At 38.7% G+C, this 8,901-nt stretch overlaps 1 protein-coding gene across 1 annotated transcript in view; it reads right to left on the reverse strand.

Annotated features, from left to right (window-relative positions):
• Window positions 1-8,901, reverse strand: part of LOC134623853 (GTPase IMAP family member 8-like) — a 520,463-nt gene that overhangs the window by 268,560 nt on the left and 243,002 nt on the right. The window lies entirely within an intron of this gene.

Here is an 8,901-nt window from a genome sequence, read left to right on the forward strand (position 1 = left end):
GTCAATACCATTTAGTTTCCTTCTCAGTTTCCTCCTCCTGCCACCACATTAGTGTCCTACATAACAGATTCAACCTAAGTTCATTCATTAGAATTATAATTTAAATTTGAATAATTTTTGTATTCTTGTGTACTAATCTTATATAGCACAAGGTTTAATTGCTATTCTTCAAAAAAAAAAAAAATTCTTCAACGAGCTACTTTTTGCTTTGAGTACATTTCAGAGCTTTCACTTTTACTTGAGCAATAAAAGGTTGCTTCACTACTTCAGCTTTTACTGGAGTGGGTTTGTTTCTTTTTTTTTTTAAAAAAATGTATTTGTTTATTTTAATCATACCTAGAACACTCTACTTCTACTTAAGTAAAGAAAATATACTTTTGCCACTGGCTATGGTGCATTCAGAAACAGCCGATCACAGTAATCCAATAAAAGTAAAAAAAAGTTGCAGAGAGAAAAGGTTACTTAGATACTTATACACCACATTCTGAAATCTACTACACCCACATTAGGGTAAATTAATATTTTCAAAATAGTCAAAGTGTCTGCTTTACCCTTGATTAATCCTTTTTGTATTGACTAGAATTTCCAAGTTTGATGGGTGTCCTCAGTCACCTGTGTGGAAATGTTCTCAGCATTAATCTTATATATGAGTTTCATTCCAAATGTCAATGCTGATGCTAAAGTTAAGACAGCAAAAAGTAAGTGGAAGAGAATTCTCATTAAAAGGTGAAGGATGTTTGCTTGTAACGGAATCATACTTTTAAAAAAGTAAAACAAAGTACCTGTTTAATATTTTTAGATTTTATCATGTGTGAAACCCCAACAGGTTCACTTTCACCTGACTCTTTTTCACCAGAAACAGGAAACTCAAGAACAAGGGAGGTGTTTGCTTTTATTAACCACAGACTAAAAGAAGACGGTCCTGCTCGCGAACAACAACACCCACCGCTACCTGTCATCCACAAACACAGTCCAGCTGTGGTGTTATCTTTTATAGTCTGAAATGATGAAAATAACTAATCCATGCGGGTGAGAGATGGTCTGTACTAATGATTACAACTAGACTGTTTCTGTTTTTGAAGAATTAATTTTCAACTTTATGGTCTGTGATATGAAAAAACAAAAAAAAAGGAGCGCTTTATATGCTGTTCTGAACAAACCGAACATAATGTTAACTAAAACTTTTTATAGTAAATATCTGAATAGGATTATTCATATTTACAGTAAGCGGTGGAGAAAATCCTCGACTGCTCCTGTGAGTAACAGGGAAAGAACTTAACCTTTAATTAGATTCCAATTCTGCATTTAGACTTTATTGAATAAGAGAAACCATAAATGTTAGCAGTACAAAAGTGCAGAGTAATGAAACAAGTGCACACTCATTTGGCAAAAGTAAAAAAGAAAGCATTTTTTTGGATTACTTCAGCTTTATATTAAAGCAGTGATTTCATGCATTGTTCAGTCACAGCGACCTGATAACAGCTGTCTGACTGATAGAACAGGAACTGTCAGCCATGTCTGTCAGCCCTTAGCCAGTCTCTGCTCAGCAAGGGTTTGTGGTGCTGCTGTCATGAAGATGAGAAGATTATTTACCGTCAGGTGAAGCAATCATCATTTTTTTGTAATGGAGTTAAAAAGAAATACGCTTGATAGGTAATTGGGGAGTGTTCACATCAGAATGTGCCTCTGCTTCTGTATGAAGACACCATGAGGAGAGTGGAGATGAAGTACAGGCAGAACATCACTGGGTAAAAAAGCTGCAGGAATGCAACCCGGAGAGAGGTGGAGATAAGGGGAGGAGCTGAGGAGGTGGGCAGGATTATAGAGGTGGTGGGCGTGACTGTAGCTTGACCTGCAGAGAGAATCCCAACTGCTCAGGTGAACATGTGGATGGAAATAAAAATATAAGAGGCGAAATCAGAGTGAAGCTCCTCACCTGTGACAGTGATCCAGCTGGATGGAGACTCTCCATGACCGCTGATGTCACACTTGTAGAGGCCTTCATCAGACCTGGAAACATGCTGGATGGTCATGTGACCTGTAGGCTGCTTCCTGATGAGGGAGCCATCTTTATAGAAAGCAGCTGGGAGGTTGGAGGGAGTGGTCTTTGTTTTACAGAGCAGAGTGACGTCATCTCCCTCCATCACAGGGAGGACAGGACTCTGCAGGATCACTGATCCACCTCAACACAGAGACAAACTACAGCATTTCATCCATTTACACACAGCTTCATCAACACTAACTCCACACACTCAGCTTACCAGTGACTGTCAGGTTAACCATGTTACTGATGGGACCCTCTCTGGACTCACACCAGTAAACTCCACTGTCCCAGGTGGTGCTGTAGCTGATGCTACAGGAAGAATTAGTCAATATTCCCCACCCAGATCCGCACTCTGTCATTTGTTTTTTGCTTGAGTTTCTCCTCAGAGTCCATCCAGCAGAGCTGTCGTCCTCCTCACAGCTCAGCAACATAGGGTCTCCTTTAAAAAATTGAGAGCTGCTGGGACTCACAGTCAGACGAGCTGTGAAGAGAATGTATTTTTAGGATTTAGAGTCCCTTGTAAGAGCTATGTGGAAAAACTGCCAGGGGAACTAAAGGTAAAATTTTTATGTTTGCATAGGGGAGAAACAGTGAACCTGACTACAAGCCCACCGAGTTCAGCCAGCGATTGGAAAATGCATGTTGGTGTAAACTAAAGAGTCATATTTCCATCCTAGAAACTGTAATAACTAGCCAAAACCCTGATCTGGTCTTCTGGTCTAAGTCCTGTCAGTTTGTCGTCATCACTAAGCTGACAGTCCTTCAGCATCTACAGGGTTAAAATAATGTAATAATTATATAATTTTACATGAAGGCATGGATCCAGAACCAGAGGCCTTACAGTTCATTTCAGGCTCAAACTGTGACAGAAGAAGGTTACTGACCTTGGTTTGTTGTGCAGCTCAGCAGTGAGATCAGAACTAAAGAGAAATGACACTCAGGTCAGCACAAAGTTTGACATTTAACAAAACAGCAGAGAAAACTATTAAAAAACAGAATCTGGCAGGCATCATTGCTTACCTGAATCACACACTGATAAGAAAGAGAAAGATTTTTTTTTTCTTCCACTGGGGCGTGTTTGCTGGGCTGAGTATTTCTAATTTTTTTTTGCAACTTTCTTCTTCTACTCCACTTTAATCTATATTAAAATATCATACTGTTATTATTTTTATCTCCTACTATAACACCAAATTGATACATACATAAATGAATGAACTATTCACCAGAATACTGAGTCCAAAGTTTTTATTCACCAGTTTCTTTAAAAAAAAAGTCCTTAAAGATCTTGTGCATCCCTGTTTCATGTCACGTCTCTGTATGAGAGTTACAAGTGAATCTAGAAATTATTTTTTCTGCCCTGCATGCATTTCTAATCAAATATCCAGATTTCCTGTCGACCGTCTTCCTTCTTCTATAAGGTTAGAAGAGTGTCTCCCCCTCTAAAAAACCCAGACTGGATGTTTGTGACATAGAAAGAACTAAGAAGAAACTAAAAGAAATCGAGGCTCTTTAGCTATTTTAGATATGTAATCATTGTACTTACAGAGCAGCCACAGCAGAGACGTTTGCTTCATCCTAACTCTCGGGGGATATCAGATCAACACTTTGACCAGCTCACAGTTACATCGGTTCAAACCCTCCTCTTTTTCCTCTGTGACAGGATGCAACTATTGTGGTTATCATCAAAGGGAAACTTGTTTTTGTCCTTTTTCAGCTTGATTGTAACAAAGCACTGGAAATAAATTTTTAAAACAACTATAATCAACGAGGATCATCAGTACCTGTGTGATGCCTTCACTGCCAAAAAACTGTGAGAATCTCAGAATTAAAAATCAAAGAAACTTGTGGATATTTTAAACTTTGCTTGTGTTGATCATGCTTCAGATCAATGGAAACAAGTTATTTTTTTCCTGTACCTGACTGTGGTTTAGCTGAGAGGAAGTGAGTTGCAGTTATTCTGCGTAAGTGAAAGCTTTTCGCTTTAACTGCTATTTTAAGACCACTTTAATGACCCTTTGAAGATTGTAGTTGTTATTTTTCAGCATGAAGAGGGGCTTTCTGTTATTGAAAGTCAAAAATGCTTTTTATGAAATCGACAACAACAAATAAAACAGAGTTAAACCTTTAGATTCTATTGTCATTTGACTAGGTGTTTTTTTTTTCAGTCCTTTGAGATCGGTTGGTATCCAAGGGGGTGAAATGTTTGCAGTTTAATGGCAGCATGAAGGAACAGGCTCTATCATCGCACTATCATCATGTGAATGTGATCAGTGTTTGCAGCAGGTGATCATGTTCTTGTATAGATGTTAGGTTTAATGTATGTGTTGTAGGTTGCCATTTAAAAAGCTAGAATGCTTCTGTTTGCTCTCTATGTAACCCACGCATATGAGTACGTGCATGACCTCGATAAGGGGAACAAGCAGCCTTGAGAAGAACAGATTCTACTCAATGAAGGAAGCCACCTGGCTGGGACGAGATACCAACAACATCCTGGGAGAGCTGCACTCCCATCATATAACCACACACAATGTATAATCACGCTTGCACAGCACAATCACACTTTGTAACCAGCTATAGTATTTTCTCATAGGTAAGCAACAAGCTTTATGAATATTCATGTGTGTAACCAATAAAAACAACCTGCAGGGGGAAAGCAAGTTGAAGTGGGTTGGAGACAACTGCTTCCCTCTCGCGAGTGAAAACTTGAGCTCTGTGTGACCTCATTCCTGAGTGAGCTTCTGTTTATCCAGCAGTTTAAGGGTAAAACTCTGACCATAGGTCTCACTGGAAACATGCTGATTCAGTTCTATAGAAACCAACAAAGCACCTGAATTCAGCTCCAGGCAAGAGCAGGTGAAAACTACACAGAGACAAACTGCAACACTAAAGGGTTAAAAGGAGCTGATCAGTTTTATCCTCAGGCTGATCTTTATGGAGTGAGTTAGATTTGGCAGATGTTTGGTTCATGCATGGTGTCTGTGAGCGACACATGAACATTGATCACCCCATTAGTTGGTAATCAGAGACTGGTTATAAAGAACAGCTGTGGCTTACTCCTGTACCATGGCAATTTGCACTCATTCCTGTTCAAGGTGGAAAATATTAGAGGTTTTTTTTAGTATTACGGCTCGGATTCGTGTCCCCGGGCAATTGTTTAATCTGTGTAACTGTTAAAGGGTGGGCTACACACTGCTGCTGTCTTGTTGCCTTGTTGTTACTTTGTTACTTTGTTGCTGTTGTGTTGACTGGCTCTTTGCCTTGTTTGTTATATTTTAATTGTGCTTTTAAAAGGAGTTGCATTTTAGAGTGTGTGTGTGTGTGTTCTTTTATCTTTCATTTACTCAGCAGTTTGGGGTATTTTATTTTGCTTTGGTGGAGGCACAGCAGCTTGTTGTGGGGTCTAGTCACGTAAGGTGGAATTCCCTCTGATGCATGTGAGTGTACAAACTGGTAAATAGGTATAATGCACTGTTTCAGTTGCAGAGAGGCTACACGGGTGAGTAACTGGTGGCCCCCTTGGGCACTCCTTCCTGTAGGTTGCCTCCCCAAGTGGCCAAACTCCCCCATTTTGTTTAAATATTTATTGCTATTTACTGCTATTTCAACTACGACAGTATCATTGCAGCGAACCTTGGTCCTTTAATTGATGTTTGCTAACAAAGTGTCTTGATTCACGTTTCTGTATTGCCAGCCCTGCTACCAAAGAAGTTTCTGTTCTGCACTCTACATTCACAGTTATCTTGTCTAATAAACTCTGTTTTAATTAAACTGACCTGCCTCACCTCTGCTTGTTAATAACGAGCCTGTGTGCCTTTTTCTAACTGTTGCAACATTTGCACTGGCTATTGTAATCTCCCCTGCTGTGTAACTTCCTCCCCAGATGTCATTGTCAACATCATTTAGTTTCCTTTACCTGTTTTACCTTCATGCTTCCACATTCAGATATTGGCATTTTCTGACATTTCTGACATGGTTCTTATCCATCTGATGAAAAAAACATTCATAAAACAGGCTTCACATCCAATAAAAGCTGATAAATATTTCCACCTCATTTAAAAACAAATGGAAACATGTAATTTGAGTTTCAGTTTCACCTTCTTGAAAGTTTTAAGAGGAATTATTTTTCCTCGGAGAAAAGACAAACTATCCACCAGGTCTTTTTCTAAAAGCAACAGTTCAAAACTGGATCCTGGGAACATGTAATTGCCAAAGAGCTGAAAAGGTTCAGATTTGAAGTATTCACTTTGTATCTGTTCTATTCTCTGAAGCAGATGGAAAATCTTTTTTGTGATCAAAATAAAGCTGCTGATGTTACCTGCATGTGCTAAAAAGAAGAAAAATCACAAAAAAATACAACTCTAAAAGCTGGATTAAATAGTGTTGAAGCTGGAAGTGATACAACATTGCTGCCTCCAACTTAAAAAGACAGTTTCAGACTCCAGATGTGGAGCTGGGTCATAGTCAGTCACATTCAAATATCCACATTTTAGTGGTTAACAGCATTTAGTGAGCTGATTAAAAAGCCTGACTGTATGTGTCAGAGCAAGATAAGGAAATATATCTTCCTTCTCTTTTCCAACTTTTTCCCTTTGTCAACAATAACTCGTGTGAGCCAGCCGTCTGATGTGATGAACATAACATTTGAGTCACATCTGGTCCTGACAACAGCAGCCGTAAGTCATGTTAGACCCACCTGATGACTCGATGAGATGGTGATGAGCGAAAATACTTGAAGATCTGTTCATCTGATCATGAGCTCAGCTGACTGCAGGAACCTCCCAGTTAGTATTTCCCAGTTACAACTCAGCTGTGCCCTACAACCATAATTATTGTATTCCAGTCACACTTGGTAGATAAACACTACATCCCATAACAAAAGAATTTTTATGCTTCAGCATTAAGTCAAGACTGGAGGCACATAGTAACTGCAAACATAGTGTATTTCCACAGTATCATGAAGCTTAAACTTCAAACTGTTACAGTGATATAGGGTAACTCCAAGCGCATGTGAGTATGTTCATATTTTTATCTCTGTCTCAGTTCAGAGCTAAAAAACAAACTTCTCACAGGGAAACATTTTACTGGAAAAGATGACACGATGAGTCAGTCTCCAAAGATGGCCAAAAAGGTCCCAGCACACACTAATAATTGTTCAAATGTTATCAGAAATGAACACAACAAAGTACAAAGTCTCACAGAGAACAGATAAAGCTCACACTGAAATCCGTGCACAATGAAAGACGTGATTTAGCTCACTCCAGATTATTAGCTAATTTTGATCGTCAGATCCCCAGATCAGCCAGCGATCTGATGTGCATTATTATTTTAATTTATTCCCATTAGTCCGATTACCTTTAGTCAAAAAAAAAAAAAAAGAAAAAAAAAAGTGGCACATCCTAAGGAGCGGATGTCAGATTAACCCTTTGACCAGCACAAATATTTTAAGGACCCTTTGAAGGTTGCAGATGTTATATTTTTCAGTAGAGAGTAAGTTTTCTTTTTTACTGAAATCTATGAAGTTCATGATGAGGCAGGAAACCAGCCAGAGTTATACCTGTTTTATTTTGATATTCCCTCACTCCTTGTGTATTCCCAGGTGTCTCCTCGTGTCTATTTGAACTCTCAGTTTGATTCTGGTCTTTGTCGTGTTTTCCTTCATGCTGTCTGCCTTGTGCGTTTAAGGGGTTCCTCCTTAGCCAACATGTTCTCACTGTTAGTGAGTTTGTAGTTTCTGCATAGCCTGTGTCATTTTGTCTTATGTTTGTCTTATGTTCAAAATAAAGCTGCTGACTTTAACTGACAACAACAACAACAAAAAGTCAGCAGAACCCAGAGCAAAGATTGTTCTCCGCAACCCAAAAGGACTATTTAAAACTTCAAAAGTGGAGGTAAGGTGATTGGTCAGAGTCAGTCACAGTTATATATCCATATTTCAGTGGTTCACAGTCTTTGTAAGTGGGCTTCAGGAGTCAGCCTTCAGGAGGCTGACTATGTGCATCGAAGCAACAATAGAAACATTTTCATCCTTTTCTTTTCCCACCTTTGGATTTGACGGACAGCTTTAACTAAATCTCAGTTAATCTGATTGCCTCAACTTCATGTGAACCTGACATCTCATTAGTTTTAACATTTGAGCTGCATCTGTTACACTTGTACCAGTTGCTGTAACTCTTCTGTGTTGCAGCAAGATTAGATGAAGATGTGGTTGACAGAGAGATTTAAACTCCACCTGCCACCATTATTGCTCTCCAGTAGCACAGAAAGACTTCACCCCATAACATAACACTTTGTGCTTCTGCATTAAATCAACACTGTAGGTACATAGTAACAGCAAGCACACCGCCCTGCAATGATATCATGAAGCTTAAACTTCAAACTGGTACGTGATAAAGGATGACTCAAATTGCAAAGGACTCTGTGCTCGTACTTCCCACTGTTTCACTTTGTTCACTGTTGAAAGTCAAAGTTCTTACAGTAAAAACATTTTATTTGAAATTATGTCACTAAATAGATATAAATCAATAAATAAAATACAAACAAAAGTACATGACAAACACAGCAAATAAATCCCACAAAAACATTCACACTAAGCTTTAAAACAATCACCAAACAGAGCAGAGAATTTAGCTCATCTTCATTAATTAAAATGACCTTGGTCTACATAACAACTTAACCCACATGGAAATAAAACTGAGGAATGTGGGTGAAAAATGCTAATAATATTATTGAGAAGAATAGGAAACAAGTGGGACAGTAATTGTCACAGTTCCTGACTCTGTTTTTTGAGTGTGCACCTTTTTTCGTTATATTCTAAGTTCTGGTTCTGGAAGTTATGTGTTCAAGCCAGTCCTGCCACA

The sequence above is a fragment of the Pelmatolapia mariae genome, linkage group LG3_W, assembly GCF_036321145.2.
Source record: "Pelmatolapia mariae isolate MD_Pm_ZW linkage group LG3_W, Pm_UMD_F_2, whole genome shotgun sequence".
Taxonomy (NCBI): domain Eukaryota; kingdom Metazoa; phylum Chordata; class Actinopteri; order Cichliformes; family Cichlidae; genus Pelmatolapia; species Pelmatolapia mariae.